Source organism: Micromys minutus, assembly GCF_963924665.1.
Source record: "Micromys minutus genome assembly, chromosome: 11".
Classification (NCBI taxonomy): Eukaryota; Metazoa; Chordata; class Mammalia; order Rodentia; family Muridae; genus Micromys; species Micromys minutus.
Window position 1 is genome coordinate 21020148 of NC_137980.1, and position 16752 is coordinate 21036899.

Genomic DNA, 16752 nt, shown 5'->3' on the forward strand with positions numbered 1-16752 from the left:
TTTTCTCACCCCTCCACTTCCAGAGCTAATTGGCTGGAGGCTGAGAGGCTGGAGACTGAGGTAGCTGTCGCCCACATCTCTTCCACAGTGACAAGCCCTTGCTCGATGGTGATGGATGGATCTATCCCTTCAATGAGCAGGAAGGGCCATCTCAGAGTTCCCTTTCTTAAGGACAAATAAAATCATCTAAGGTGCAACGGCTTCCAGCTGAAGGAGCTGGTGGCCGGACCTCTCTGAGCATCAATTACCTTGCTCTTTTGCAAACAAAGGCTTCTAATTCCTGAACTGAAACTCTTTCTACTGTGGAAGCCTCTTGGTGAAAGGTGGTATTGTTTCTGTACTTAAATTACCTGCCTACATCCATCTACCCTGGTTCAAAAACAACCAGGCTCTAAACTGTATAGGAAAATCTATGAATTCAGAAACCAGGGAAGGAGAACTCCCAAGTCACACAGGCACACTTCTGAGCTGCCAAATGGATTCCACCCCAAATCAAACTAGCCCATGGCTAGACACATCTATTCAGGTAGACCTCAGCCTGAAAAGAAAAGTGGGTTCTTTTTAAACATGGCAATGGAAGTAGGTTGTTTTGGTTTGCTGAGCAATTTCCTTTAAAAAAAAAAAAAAGAGTAAACTTTCCGCCTGTACCCTAAGATATAATGGGTTTACCCAGCTCAGCTGGTCGATGACTCATCAGAGCCAGGCAGACCAGAGGCAGTTAATGAAGTGTGCAGTTCTCCCTCAGAGGAGCTGAGCACTGGTCCAAATACAATTCCATCACAGAACAAAACACAACTGAAGGAAATTAGGCATTTATTACGTGATAAAGTTCAGCTCAGGACTGAGCTAGGATTTCTTTCTTTCTTTTTTTTTTTTAAGAAGTAGCTTTTGGCAAAGCTTATGCCATTAACTATCTTTCGTTCTCAATTCAAAGGTTTGCTCAGCTTTTGATCAATAGGAAAGTTGCTATTTATCGTGATAAGAAGCTAGTATCAGTTCCTCCCCCCCACCCCCAAATAAAAAGCTTAAAGTGCATTTGAGTTCAAGGACATGGGCAACGTCGAATTAGAAAGAAAGATTCAGTAGAAGATAAGGGTCTTTTCAGTTTCTTCCAGTCTTCTACATTTGAAATGCTCCACATGCTATCTTTCACCAGCCCCTCCAAACAGTCCCTCACCTACTTGGCCCTATGCACCCCTCTGATTATCCCTCTGATCGCAGCTTAAACGGCCTCGCCTCTGCTGCATGCTTTCATGCAACCGCATGCCTGTTTCCATAGTACTTGCAGAGCTTTAAGGTGGTATGTTTATTGTTGTGGTATTTGAGTAATATTTGCTCTCTTCCGTGGGCTGTGAGCGTGGCAGGGCTGGGATTGGGTCCGTTTCTGCTCATCCTAAATTCCCAGCATCCCAGTGCACCTGTCTCTAAAAACGGCTCCATGAGTATCAGCTGAATGAACAGGTGGCAGACCGTTTCTCTGTGAAGCCCACCATTCTGCACGGAAGACCACCCTAGTTAACACTGCTATACTACTGATCAGAAAAGTTCTGCAGGGTGATCTAATCTTGACGTGAATGTGAAAATAATGGTCACAGAAACAAAAGCCAAGATCACCTCCCTTAGCAACACCTAGCGATTGCTAGCTACTCTGTCTCCACGGTCACAAAAGAGACTTTTGTTAAAGGGAAAGGGTTGATTGTTTTTTATCCAAACGCGAACACATGGTGTTTATCCACACAGAGTGTCACTGTAATATCAAACCATAAAAGTTAATTGGCTACGGTTCCAATTCTTCAGCACTAGCTCCATCACAATCTCTGGAGACAGAGCAGCTGCACTGTGCCAAGATGTGACAGGTCCCCCACGTTACATTCCAAATAAGTGAGCATCTCTGAGCCTGGATGCTACCTTGCAGATAAAGCATAGCCCTATACTGAAATTTTTGTTGTTTTTATTTTATTTTTTTTTTTATTTTTTTAATTACAGATGCTTGTGAGCCGCCATAAGGTTGCTGGGAATTGAACTCCGGACCTCTGGAAGAGCAGTCAGTGCTCTTAGCCGCTGAGCCATCTCTCCAGCCCCTAAGGTTTTCGGTGGTTTTGTTGTTGTTTTTATTTATTTTTCTTTAATGAAATTTTTAACTACAAAATCCAAAGATCACTCGTGACAATATGTGTCAACCAGGTAAACAGGGCCTCAGCAGGAAAGCCCCAGGAACGGTTTGCAAAGAAAGCTGAAGAACAAATCCCTGTATTGATATCTCGTGTCCCCTTTAATGCAGAATTTCCTACACAGATTCTGCACAAGCAAGAGAAGCTCGAGAAATTACCATAGACTCTCTCCCACCCTTTCCAGTGAATGCTTTCTTCCTTCCTTTCTGTTTTAATTCGTTAGGTGCATTTATCTTATTGTTTTTATGGGTATGACTCTTTGGCCTGCATGTCTGTGTATGTGTATCATGTAGGTATCAGATTCTCTGCAGCTGGAGTTACAGACAGTTGGGAGCCACCGTGTGGGTGCTGTGGGAATTGAACCTGGGTCCTCTTCAAGAACAGCAAGTGCTGTTCCGTGCGGAACTCTCTCCCTAGCGCCCGAAACTGTTTTCTACATCACGTCATTTATCAGGCTCCATGCCAGATAAGGGATGAGGGAACCTTTCACTCCCTGGCTCATCTCACTCACCCTCTAGTCCAACTCCCACCCATGGCCACTGAGCAAGGCACGCTCTCTCTCTCTCTTGGCGCCCATGGGTGTTTTAATCAACAGCAGCACCACTCTCAAAGAGTGGTTTTAAAATGGTGGGACATCAGACATCCAGTTTGAAATGTAATGTACCCCCGAGTTAGAACAAGGGCTGTAGAAATGGCTCAGTGGTAAAGTGCTTGCCACACGACCATAAAAACCTGCATTCGTATCCCTGGCATCCCTGTGAAGCCCTGGTATGGCAGCATGTGTCTGGAATCTCGGTGCTGGGGAGGCAAGGACTGGCAGATCCTCGGGGCTTGAGGACCAGGCAGCCTACCCAATTTATAAGTTCCAGATTCAGTGCAATATCACTGACTCAAAAATACAAAATGAACTGTGATTGAGGAAGACATTTGTCATCAACATTAGGCCTTTGTGTACATATGTACACACACAAATACAACATATATCTTTACCACATAAAACGCACACACACATCGTCTTCCTACTCACTGGGAAACTTCATTTCCCAGGAAGAGCTTTTTCTGGCTCAGCCAAGGACCCAAGAGGCTAGAATTGCATCATTGTTTTATTTCTGCAGTTCCCAAGTGTCTTTTTATAGCTGTAGATACCCTGAGAAGACCCAGCCAAAACCTAAGAGAAAGGACCAGCAAATGTTGCCATGTCCTTAGTAACCCTGACACTGACATTTACCAGCTCACATTATTCAACTTCAAAGTGGGGCTTTTCACTTTTTCAACTCAATTTAATATACCCCTGGGCTGAAAGGGTAGAACCCAGAAAAACAAATGCAGCCAATAATTCAATGCGCAACCAGCCAGGACTCAGCTCAACACATTCTGGTTAAGCCACCATGGCTATTTGCCAAGTGTGGTTCTTCCTTGGCTTTTGATATCTTTGAAGGTGGAAGCCATTCCAGACAATGACAAACTGGTTCATTCAAGACATCTTCTCCTTGTGCCTTCCAGTGGTGACAAGACAGAGTCCCACTTATCTCCATCAGAAAGGCAGCTAGAAAGCCTGTTGTTCCTTCTGCATTCTGGTCCCTTTGTCAACATTGCAACAGGCATATCCATATTGGTAGGGATGGGAGCCATGTTAACACCACTACCAAGAACCCCATGCCCAGCTGGCAGCCTCCTCAGTAACTAACCATCTTCATGAGCAGTCTACATACAAGGTGCTCAGGGCCAGCAAAGGAGCCAGGACATTAAAGCAAATATCTACTCGGCCAGTTGAATGCTTACATGTGAACGTGAGTGTATTCTTACACCAAAATGTCAGAGCTTTCTCAGTGAAGATAGAGACTTCCTTTTGTCTCGAATAAGCTATTGAGCTGGTATCAGAAAAAAAGAAAGAGAAAAAAGAAGTGGCATTTTGAACTACCCGTTCACGAGAACTGCATTAAATTTCAAATCATCAAAATAGCACCCAAACGTGTGTCCTTTCACAGCAGGGTAAGGCTTATACAAGTTGTGTGGGCTGGGGTAATGTCCGTTACCACATAGGGATCTGAGATGGAGTGAAGATATACGTCATATATATTGTATGGATAGAAGGGAGGGAGGGAGAGGGAGGGAGGGAAGGAGGGAGGAAAAGGAAGGGAAAGAGGGAGGAGAAAGAAATAGAGAGGAAGGAGGAGGAAGAAGAAAATAAAGAAGGAAAAGAGCATCAAATGAACAGGCAGCCTGCCCCAAAGGCCAGCACTGGGGAAGCTGAAGCAAGAGGACTGCTTAGCTTGAACCAGTCTTGAGCTACCTGGACTTTATAGCGAGACATTTCCTTGAGAAACTAAAACTAAAATAGGCTATGAATCCTCATTATTCCAGTTTGTTTCCAATCAAAGCAGCTCCACAGTGAGAAGCCTTCTAATCCTAGTCTCTCTCTCTCTCTCTCTCTCTCTCTCTCTCTCTCTCTCTCTCTCTCTCTCTCTCTCTCACACACACACACACACACACAGAGTCATACATACACACACACTCATACATACACACACATATACACACATTCACACCCACACTCACACACATACACACATACACACATATACACACACTCTCACACATACACTCACACACACATTCATACACACACACACACACTCACACACACATTCATACATACACACATACACTCACACACACATTCATACATACACACACACTCACACACACACATACACACACACACACACGCACATACTCATGCACACACTCATGGCACATATCCCTATCAGTTTTAAAGAAAGAAATAGAAGCACACTAATTTGCTGATCTCCTCTTCCATATTTGTACAATAAATTGCACCAACTGCTCAGCCATCTCTGTATTCACGCTTGTGTTACTCCATCTTTTCTACCACCGATGGTTGTTCTGCAGTGAGTGAGCTTGTACAAAACTCTTCACATCAGCACAAGTGTTTCTGAAGGATGTGCTCACAAGATGAACCATTTGCTTTAGTGGACATGGAAACAAACCAGGGTCAAGATGATTTCATCCAAGCAATGTCATCCACACTGAGGAGAGGCGGGGAAAGTACTGACCAGGGCTGGACTTGAGACTCCTATGTCAACTATTTCTGAAATGCTGCAGACATTGACTGGGCTTAGGCCACCCAGAATTAAAACTCTTTTAGTAACATATATATATATATATATATATATATATATATATATATATATATATATATATTGATTAAAAAGAGCCTTATGCCAAACTTTAAATAGTGCCTCTCAAGTTTATATTTCCCCCAAACAAATGACCTCAGGCAAAACCCAACACTGACTCCCAGGCAGAACTTAATGCCATTCAGCACTGTGGCAGAAATGAGGGAGGACCGTACTGGAGAAGAACTGAGACAGGAGTGTGTTTGGAGTGAAGTGCCCAGATAAATGCTTCAGACTCTGCTCCAGAAATAAAACTGTGTTTCACGAGGCAGAGGTACGAGGGGGCGGGGCTCTAATAACCTATGTGGTTATCTGCCTGCTCCAAAAGTCAGTATAAGCATATATAAAAAAAAAAAAACCTATCAGAGGAGAGACCAAGACTGCATTAGACAGAGTCAACGGTATCAAGATGCCCGCTATCCCAGATTAGTCCAGAAAGTGTTACCTTTGAAAATCCCATTGGGTGCACAGTTTGGAACATTTGGAACGTTTTGGTTTGGGTTCATTTTGGTTGCGTTTTGAAGGATGTTCTTGTTGGGGATTGGCTCTATGCTTTGTCTTAATTCAGCTCTCAAAAATCACATGGGAGTCTGTCCCCAACTGGTTTTTGGTTAATCCATAAAGAGCCAATGGCCAATGGCTGAGCAGGGTAAAACAGGCGGGTCTTTTAGGATTTCCCAGCAAGAAATGAGAGGGAAAGGGACAAAATCGCCATGACAGGGAAGCAAGAAAAATCAGGCTTAAAGGCCATAGTTTTAAAAAGGCCATAGTAAGGCATATTAAAAATAATGCTCCATGTGTGTGTGTGTGTGTGTGTGTGTGTTCATTCGAAAATCCTTGTGACCTGCTGAGAGCTCAGTGCAGATTAATTACTCCTTGTTACATGTTCTTAAGGTGGATACACGTGTGTTGGAACTACAAAGATCCAGTAAGTTGGCTGAGAGAAACATGGGCAGGCAGTTCTAGACTCTCTCTCTCTCTCTCTCTCTCTCTCTCTCTCTCTCTCTCTCTCTCCCCCTCGCTCTCTCTCTCTCTCTGTGTGTGTGTGTGCACCATTTCACAACTTTTTAAAATGTAAAAGGAGTTAAAGAAGTCAGAAAAGGAATAATAAACATTCTCTTGACTTCCTAGATATGATCTATAACTTGTAAAAAAATGTTTTGATAATCATATAAGAAAAAAAGATATAGAAAAATAAAACACAAAACCCAGATAAAAACTCAGAAATGAACTCCAAAGTGGAATTGGACATAATAAGAATAGCATGTCAGATCTCCGGGGAGAACATAGATTATTCATGATGTGTTAAGAAGACAGGCTGGAAAACAAATGAACGGGCCAAAGTAAATTCTAAATGAATCACCGACTTAGCTATAATCAAATGAATGCATTTAAAAGACTATAAACATAGTAGAATGAAGTTTAGATAAAGAAAGGGAGTAGGAAAGCCTTGGTGGGGAGGCAAACAAGAGATTATAAAGAAAATAACAACTAATTGGTTATAGTATCAAAAATAAAGAATTGTTGAGGAAGGACTGAAGAGATGGGTTAGCAGTTGAGAGTGTGTATTGCTCTTCCATAGGACCCAACTTCAGTTCCTAGCACCCATGCTGAGTGGCTCACAATACCCTGTATCTTCAGTTCCAGCTGCACTTCTGGCCTCTTCTGACACCAGCGTGAGACAAACAGACACACGCTTGTGTGCGCACGCGAGCATACACACACACTTAAAAAAATAGTTTTAGAAAGTTAAATAACTGTTTACCAAAAATAGTATTACCTAATCAGCCACACCCTGTGAAAACTAATTTTATAAAATGTATTTCTTTGATCCTTGAAGGGGACTGTGTTTTCCTTGATCACAGGGTGAGAAAGAGGCCAGCAGGTCAAAGGCAGAAGTGAGAGATAGATGTTTGGTGCCACCTAAGGAAGGGGTTACAAGGAATGCAGAAACAGCCTGTAAAAGCCAGAAAAGGAGGGCGAAAGATTCTTAACTCCAGTCCCCAGGATAACCGGCTGGTTCAACAGGCCTTCTCATTGGCACAGTAGATAAACTTGTCACTCTAGGTCTTTAGAGCAGGGGCAGAATGAATCTGTGCTGCTCAAAGACACCAACTTTGTGGCTGTTGGTTATAATAATAATGGGAAAATAATACATCCTATATTCTAAAATAAAGCAATCCCAGCTAATGCCAACAAAGTAGAAATATGTTAATAGCCCTGGTGGGGTCATAGCCAACCATAGAAATACAAACATAACTTTCAATTTTGCTAAAGGAATATCACATGCAAAGAAGGCTCTGTCTTTACTAAGCAATCATTCACCGATTGACACAGATAAAAATGAATACTAACACGTCATTTGCAAAAGTGTGATGGGAAATGGGTACCAGTGTGCTCTGTGGGTGCGAACAGAAGCTTACAAAGGTCTGTGAAATAACATTACTCAGAATGGTTTGATGCTTGTGCCTTTTTACACTTTGACCCTGTACTCTACTTTTAGAGATTGATCCTGAACCAAAATTCACAAACTTTTTCAAAGATGTAAAGAGAGAAAATGTTCATTTTTATTTTGCCTGTACTAATGCAAAATTGTGAATAAGCAAAATGTCCATAAATGGGAGATCCATTAAATAATTTACTGTATGTTTATATAATAAAATCTGTTGCAGGCATTAGAATATGCACACACACACACACACACACACACACACACACATATATACAGAGAAAATGTACAATATATTTTGAATAAATTTGTGTTTAAAATGGTGTATTTGGTATCATATGCCTATCCAACTCTATACTTTAGATGAAAATCTATGTTTCGAATTGTATAACACGATGTTTGCATTGGATCCTACTGTAGTTTTCCACGTCCCCTTGCCATGTGACCTTTCTGTGCACTCGGTAGGAAGCATATCCTCTCCATCTCCCCTAATCGTGGGTTTGGCCATCTGACTTGCTTGGCGAAAGTGACAATCTGTCAGTCCTAACCAAAGCCCTTAAGAGGCATTATGTGGGTCTGCTTCCACGCTTGCCTTCCTGCCGACACCACAAGAAAAATATGTCCTTGGAAGCTGCTGACCCAAGAGGAATGTAGGACAAGTGGAATGGAAGGACACCAAGTGAGGCTTTCAACCAAGACAACCAAACCACAGTCTAAGAAAAGACACTGGGGCCAAGTCACAGACCCATGAGAAGGAGAGGCAAATTTGCGTTATACGCCACTGAACGTTGGCAGGCTTGCTATGAAGCATTGCTGTGTCAGAAACTAAGGCTGTGTTACTTAATTCTAGACCAGTGAGTGGAGTCTGAAGAAGAAATGAAAATTACTAGAATGTTAATCTTGGCTACCCCTAGGTGATAGGATTTAGTGATGTTTGTTATTCTTTGAATAACCCCATAAAAGCCTCTGTCCAAACCCAACAACCCAACCCAGACTCATTCCCACACTCCAACTCCACACATCCAACTACCTACTCAACATCTACATTTCAAGGTCTTGATCTCAGTGTGCCCACAACTGAACCACTGATACCTCCTTCAGCGATGCTCTGTCATGCCCTTCACAACGGATGGTAACGTCCTTCTCCCGGTTGCTCTATGTAGCAGACTTGGTTCATTTTTTTCTCTCCTCTTTATATCTTACATGTCTACCAGTGACCCTGCCAGCTCTGACCGAGATGTTCCAAGATGTACCTCTCACTTTCTCTCTCCACTGCTTCCAACTTGGACCAAGTGTCAGAAGCCACCATCTTCTCTCACTTGACTTATTGTGTGAGCCTCCTTTCTGGTCTCACTACTTGCCCCCGGCCCCCAACCATCTAATCTTTTGTTGCTGATAGAATAGGAATTTTTAAATGTAAAGCTAGGTTCTGCTGGAAACCCTCCAGCAAGGGGCCCTTGTTTTCTGCAAGTCCTGCAAGTATACTTTTTCACAATCATGATAGCATCATATTGCCACCTCCTTTGCCGCCAAAATGTAAACATCCGAAGGGCGTTGTTCTTGTTGAATCCTAACTGCCTTACCCATATCTGATGCACCAAAAGCACTTAAACTGGATTCATGATATAATGAAGGGATTTGTAAAGTTTCATTTATATGATTAACAGGTATTATTTTAACAGTTAACTTTTTTCCCCAAATGATTGGGCATTTTTTTCTCTTTAGTCGACCCTTTACAGAGCCTGGTTAATCTGACAAGAATTCTTTCCTGGAACATGAGTAGGATTAAATCCCTGTAACTCCTAAATTGGCATTCATGCTCAGGTTTGACCTGGAGCCGTATACCCACCGGCTCTCCTGACACTGAAATCCCATTAGCTGATTTTCTTTCAGCCACTGATAATTTATTTTCTGTACACAAACAGCCTCTTTTGTCTCCCTAAACTGTTAGGCACAAAGAGAAATAGTCTTAATTGTCCTTTCTAATATTTTTAAGCAAGGAACTCTTGTGTCCTCTGAATTCTATGTAGATCTCACTATACAGACTATGTAGGTCTCTACTCCAGGCTCCATTCTACCTAGCTTCCACTATTTTTTCTTTTTGGTAGACCTGGTTTGTTCTATTGTTGGAACAGCAGACACCGGAGCAGAGGCACTTAGCTCTTTTTCCTGCCTTTATCAGCAGTAGCTCCAGCTGCTCTCAATGCCTTGGCAGATTTGTTTAGAGACATTCTATCTCCAGTCACACACAAAACTCTCTTCAGTGATTACCGGAAGCTAAAACCTTTACACGAGCATCTTAGTTATAATCTCTATTGCTAGAATAAAACACCACAACCAAGTCAACCTAGGAAGGAAAAGGTTCTTTTCATCTTGTTCCTTACAATCCAATATCCAAGGAAGTCAGGGCAGGATCACAAGGAAGGAACCTGGATGGATGAACTGGGCCATGGAAGAATGCTGTTTACTAGCTGGCTCACTGTGGGTTGCTCAGACTGCTTTTTTATAGAAACAGGACCACAAGCCTGTGGCACTGCCCACAGTGAGTTGGACCCTCCCACACTAATCATTAACCAAGAAAATGTACCATATGCTTATCCATGGGACAATCTGGCACAGGCATTTTCTCATCTGAGGTTCCCTCTTCCAAAATGATTTTAGCTTGTCTCAAACTGACATAAAAAAAAAAAAAAGCCAGAAAAAGTAACTTCACTTCCCACATCTCTACCAGTTTTTCCAGAGAGTTCCAAAATAAAGTCACGGACAGTATGCTTACAGCCGAGAGGCAGAGACATCCAGTAGTCAAGCACACAGATTATGAGTCAGACTATGTTTGTTCCAACTCTACCTCTGCATGGCCTGAGCAAAGTCAGAGTGTCTCAGCTGAAATTCGCATCAGTGAAGTCTACAGAATCACTAAAACTACAGGGTTTTTCTGGGGGAACAAATGACTCACGCTTAGTACAAAATAAATCTCTAACAAGTTTTTAAGCAAGCTCAGCTGCAGAGTTAAGTGCCTTGGCCACGCCCCCTTTGAACAAGACTGGCAGCCCAATGCTCTCCTACTCAGAAAGGGTTGAAGAGCTCCTGATTTCGACCTTATCTGTGGAGCATTCCCTGGCTTTCCCTGTTCATCAATTCACCACCTCTCAAGACAATGGCAGCTGCTCGTGTTTTGTTGTGAGAGTGACTTCCCAGAATTCCAGCAAAGAACCAAACAAGTGGGGACCCACGCCATGCTGCCCTGAGGGGAGCCTAGTTTCTAGCACTTGCAGAGGAAAAACCTGATAGCTTTTGATTCATTCCAATTAGAAATCAGTCATTTTCAGGTCCAAACATTGATGGCCATTTCCATCCCACGCTTCTGCAATCCAAATGTGACTCACCACGGTGATCTGATAACACTCCATCCAGGTGTACAGATGCGATTAAGATTTGGAACATCTCTCATTTCCATGTGAGTTAAAGGTACCAGCGCCAAGCAACTTCTTGAAGAAGAAAAATTACTTTCCAGAGCTCCATGACCAAAATTTATACCATGTGCTGGTATAAACCAATGAAAATCTCAAGAAATCCTAACTCCACAAAATCTAATCGGGTTTCCAACACTTAACCCAAGTGGTCTCATTTGGATAGGAAGAAAATTTTAGTTCTTAAAAAACTAAATTTTGTTACACATGTATTCATCTGGACCATGAAGAGTCTTTCTGCCCCATGACAATTTGTCTTGGGAAGAGAAAGTAGGTTATGAATCTGAGGTTGAGATTGCTTTGGGAGGGGACCCAGAGGCACAACAAAGCAATTCTGCTTAGAAATGTCACGCACAGCTTTCCAATTAAAAAACACTTCCTGAGATAGTCAGGCTTGGAAGAGAGAGTATATTCCAAGAAAATGTACAGATACCTGTGTATCTGGTGAATAGATTCTCCCCATCAACTTAGGTTGATGACATTGGGCAGGTGGCAAGACGCCTCACCCAGTTAAAGACCTTACTGCAGAAGTCTTTTGCAGAGTCTAATCCTCAGGACTGACACCACAAGGTTGTCCTCTGACCTCCACATGTACTGTGGTTCCATGTACACACACACACACACACACACACACACACACACACACACACTAATAATATAATAACAACAATAATAATAGCAATAATTTTTAAAAGCACTGGGGCTCATTGTAGGAATGAAGAATATCAATCTAAAACTTAGATGGTTGCCCAAACTATTTTGTGAAATTCTGTTCTCTGTAGCTCTGCGCATCTTCTGAATGATGAAAGATTTGAGGGCATCTCCAGGTCAGGATGTCAGATCCAGAAAATAGAAGCTAATCTTTCACAAAGGTTCTTTGTTGTGGAATACCTTTCCACTGACCCCGCGGACCCCTTATAAGTACAATCTTTAGAAATTAGCATTTTATTGATTTTGACACGTGCTGTCATTGAAGCTCTGTTTTATGTGTTTTGATTAAATGTTATTAGTTACTGCTGTGTCCTGAATCCATGTCCTGGAGGCAAGGGAGGTTTCATAAATCAGACCTGGACTTCCAGTTGGGAGTCCATCAACCTGTCTGATCTCTTACCGTGCCACTGCGATTATTTGCTCAGGATCGATGGAGAAGTTTTGATGTCATCTACTTCAGAGAAAAGGAGACTTCCTGTTAATCTCCCACCATGTAGTTTTCAATTCACAAAGCCCTTCTCCAAATCTCACCCTCCCCCGATAGAAACCTGAGCTTTCTGTTATGTCTCAGGGCTGTTGATGTCCCTCATTGCGGCCACCTTACCTGGGGACCTTAGGCTGGTTTCATGACGATCTCTACCTTGGAACATAGTTTTGGTCTGGTTTTCTTTCCTGCCTTGTTTTGGTTCCCCTTGTTGCTTACACTGCCCTGTAGCTCTGGGTCCTTGTTAATTCTGAACTCCTTCTCGATGCACTTGTGGCCAAGGATGCCATTTTATTGTCTCTATGCAGCACGTCTGCTTGATGAAGAGTTAATGTGCAGCTCATGTTAACCGAGTCTCATTGAAGAGTGTGAGGAATTTGCACATCTCTCAGAAATACCCTAGAGCCAACTGGAATCCACCCCAGGGCTGCACCCCATCTGTGACATCAAAGACCACAACTAGAGGAAGAAGAGACTGTGGTTATTTTTGAAGCATCACCCTACATGTCGAGTCCAACCAGTGCTAATGTTTTAAATACAAGTATCTGTTATATATAGGAAATTCTTAGAACGCTTCAAAGATCAAAATGGAAAAGATCATTTATTCACCACTCTTTGTTCAAACTCAATAAATATTTTTTTAATTTTATTCACTTCCATTAGCATAAAAAATGATAGCTTATATAATGCAGATGCTTCACCCCCCCCCCATTACCATTCCTTGTATCCCTACGGGTCTACTTCCTTCCCAAAGTAGTCCCCTTTCTGCTTTTATGTCTTAACTATAATAAACACACCACATGTGTGCATACATCGAGATTCTTCATATCATCTTCTTTGCATTCTTCTTTCCTTCATAGACCTTTCCTTTCCCCTACATAAAGTCTCCCTTCTACTTTCTTGCTGTGCGTGTGTGTGTGTGTGTGTGTGTGTGTGTGTGTGTGTGTGTGTGTGTGTGTTTGTGCTTCTGAGAATCATCTGAATCAACAAACTAAAAGGTGTTGGTGGTTTGAATAAGAACAGCCCCCAAAGGCTCATACATTTAAATGCTTAGGCAGTGGCACTGTCTGAAAAGATTAGAAAATATGGCCTTGTTGAAGTAGGTGTGGTCTTGTAGGAAAAAAATGTCACTGGGTCACTGGAGGTGGGCTTTGAAGTTTCAAAAGTGTAAGACAGGCCCAGTGGTCCTCTTTTTTCCTGCTGCCTTTGGATACAGATATAGAACTCTCAGCTCCTCCAGCACCATGTCTGCCTGCACACGGCCATGCTTCCCACCATGATGATAATGGACTGAACCTCTGAAACAGTAAACCAGCACCAATTAAATGCTTTCCTTTATAAAAGTTCTCATTATCATGGTGCCTCTTTACAGCCCCAATGGAACGTTGTCCTTTATAAGAGTTGCCTTGGTCATGGTGCCTTCTTTACAGCAATGGAAACCTTAACAAGACAGTAAATAATCACAACACATTTTTGTCATGTAGACATTTAAATTTTTTTTCTTTTGTGAGAGAGGTGTTCTTTTTTCCCTACTTATTATTATTTTTATTTTTTTTAGTTAGTATCTTTTGACTTTATGAGACCAGGCCTTACTGGAATCGCTGGAGTGTGCATCAGCTCACAGAGCTCATCCCTTGTCCTAGTGACAGATAGTTCTCGATTCTCAGCTTGATGGGACCCAGAGCCATATCAATAACAAATCTCTGGGCGTGTTTGTGAGGAATTTTCAAGATTGGGTTAACTGAGGTAGAAAGACCTACCAAAATACAGGCAATACTCTTCCATGAGCTATAATTCTAAACTGAATAAAACAGGTGAAGTGGGCTGAATTCAAGCCTTCATCTTTGTCTCTTTATTGACTGTGGATGCAATGCAGACACCTCCAGCTTCCGTTGCCATGACGCCTCTTACCATGGTGATTGATATCCCTCTGGAACTGTAAGTCAACATAAACCCTTCCTTGGTTGCTTTTCAGGTTACTCTCCTAACAGTAATGAATACAGTAGCTTACATGAGATCACATCCCTCTCTCAGCCCGGCCCCGGGCTGGAGAAAGCAACTACGTGTAGGCAGTTCTTATGAAATGGTGACCATTTTTATTAATCATATCAGGAACTGATTCCTCGGGTTTAAATACTTCCTAGCAGAATGTGCCAGAAGCTCTGGCGTCAGCTTTGATGGCTTCTAGGCTAATAACAAAATGGATTACTGGAAAGGATCTGAGTGACAAGAAGAGTGGCATGATGTGAAAGGTCTACCATTTCCCAAATAATATTGTCTCTTTTTTTTTTTTAATGCAGCATGCTGGAAATTTCTAATCTTGTTCCCTCACAGTTTCTCTCCACTCTCTTGTGTTTTGTGTCAGCTTAAGCAGGAAGACATCGGCACCATGCCCTTCTGATGGAGAATCGATCACAGCAAGCACAGGGTGCATGACCAGAAACTCAATTCTTGCCCAGACGAGAAGAGAATACTATTTAACCCAAGGAATGCCACGGTGAGATTTTTACCTCCCGAGAAATAGAGACTGCAGGGACTGAGGGAGAGGCCTCCACCGTGTCTGTATCTCAGAGGTTTTCTGCTCCCTGCTAAAGGGCTTTGTTAAGAACCAAGCCCTAGCGCCATCTCCTGGTGGAGCTGAAAACTGGAAAGGAGGCATTTCACGAAAAGACCCTCCCTCACCTCATCAGAAATGAAGTTCAGGAGGAAAACCTGCTAATTTCGACGGAGCGGTTGTGTTTTCAACCTCCTGTTAAGTATTTACATGGAGAAGAACAGATGGTGAGAGTCTCAGCCACTTACAGTCCCCGCGGGGATGGCCCCTGCTAGGCTATTGCTTCCTTTGTCTCTGTAAGAGCCTCATCACTGATCCGCTAGGCAGAGCCGCCAGCCACCAGGGGCAGCTCCTTTCCCACCCACATACCCATCTGACCTGAGGATCCTCATCTGCCCAGATTAGCTTCTTCAAACACCTCTGCTTTCTGAAGATTTTTTTATCCCAAAAAAAAAAAAAAAAAAAAAAATCACATCGGAATCTGCGCTCAGAGCCAGGCTTCTGGTCACTGCAACACTGCAAGCCCACGCTCACCCCAGATCTAGACCCATACCTTTCTATGGTGAGGATCGATTTGGTGTCTTGACCTTTTTAAAGAAAGCAAAGACAGAGCCCTGGCCCTTGTGGCCCTTTTCACTTTCAAGTCCTAGGTGAAATCAGATGGTCTAGATCAAGTTGCACCCCTCCCCCATTGAGCTCCTCATACAGGTGACCTGACATCATCAGGCAGAGAGACCCCGAAACAGCGAGAAAAATCCAGGGTCAGAGAACAGTGTAAAGCAACTTGGCCAGGATCATACAGGAAGTAAACGGGAGAGTCAGAACGCTAACGTGTACTTTCTAGTTCCTCTCCGTCACTGTAATGAATCTTTCGGAGACCTGGGATTTGGGGGTTCCGCTGGCACTGCTGAAAACAGGGGCGCTCCTTATAGCCGCGGATCTGTAGGCTTTTCAAGGCGCTGTAAGTGCATGTGGAAAGTATTAACGTTAGGGGCCGCTTATCCCTTCTTGAACAGGATGTGCCCAGCGAAAGCCTTTTCCCAGGTCTCTCTCACTCGATGGCCTATTGAACCCCGGTTTCTACCCAAAGCCTGGGTTTTAGGACCCTGTTAGTTTTCTCACAGTGCCCATACCTGACGATTGATTTCTCATGGCTATTTGCAAAAGCACAAATACAAATGTTATTAACTGGCAATAAAACCAGCCAGCCGACTCTAAAAGCCAACACTGGCAACTGCTTTGTGGTCTTTGGGGACCTTCAGTTTGCCAGGTCCCGCTAAAGCAAACATTTCTTTTGATGTCCAGGTTCCAAGGGCGGCAACCTTGTCTTTTGCTCAGAATTTATAGAATGATGACGGAGAAAACACACTTTTTTTTTAAAAAAAAAAAACCACAGAGAGCTGTCAGGGCTCCTGACGCCAGAACCACCCCTCCTAAATCAATATATAGATTTCTTTCTTTATTCAAGTAACATTACTTTTTAAAAAAGAAAAGAAAAATGAAGCAATTGAATCAAGATTCTTAAACCTTTTTTTTTTTTTTTTTTTTTTTTTTTTTTGGATTCCTGCCCTGTGCATCAAAGATGAACATAGATACAAGGCCAACCTCTTCCAGGCACTTGTAATCTAGAGACAGGACACAGCTAACGCACGAAGCAGCTAGACAAACAGCCAGCAGCCGCAGTCTGTGAGATGGAGCGCTGCTGACCACAGC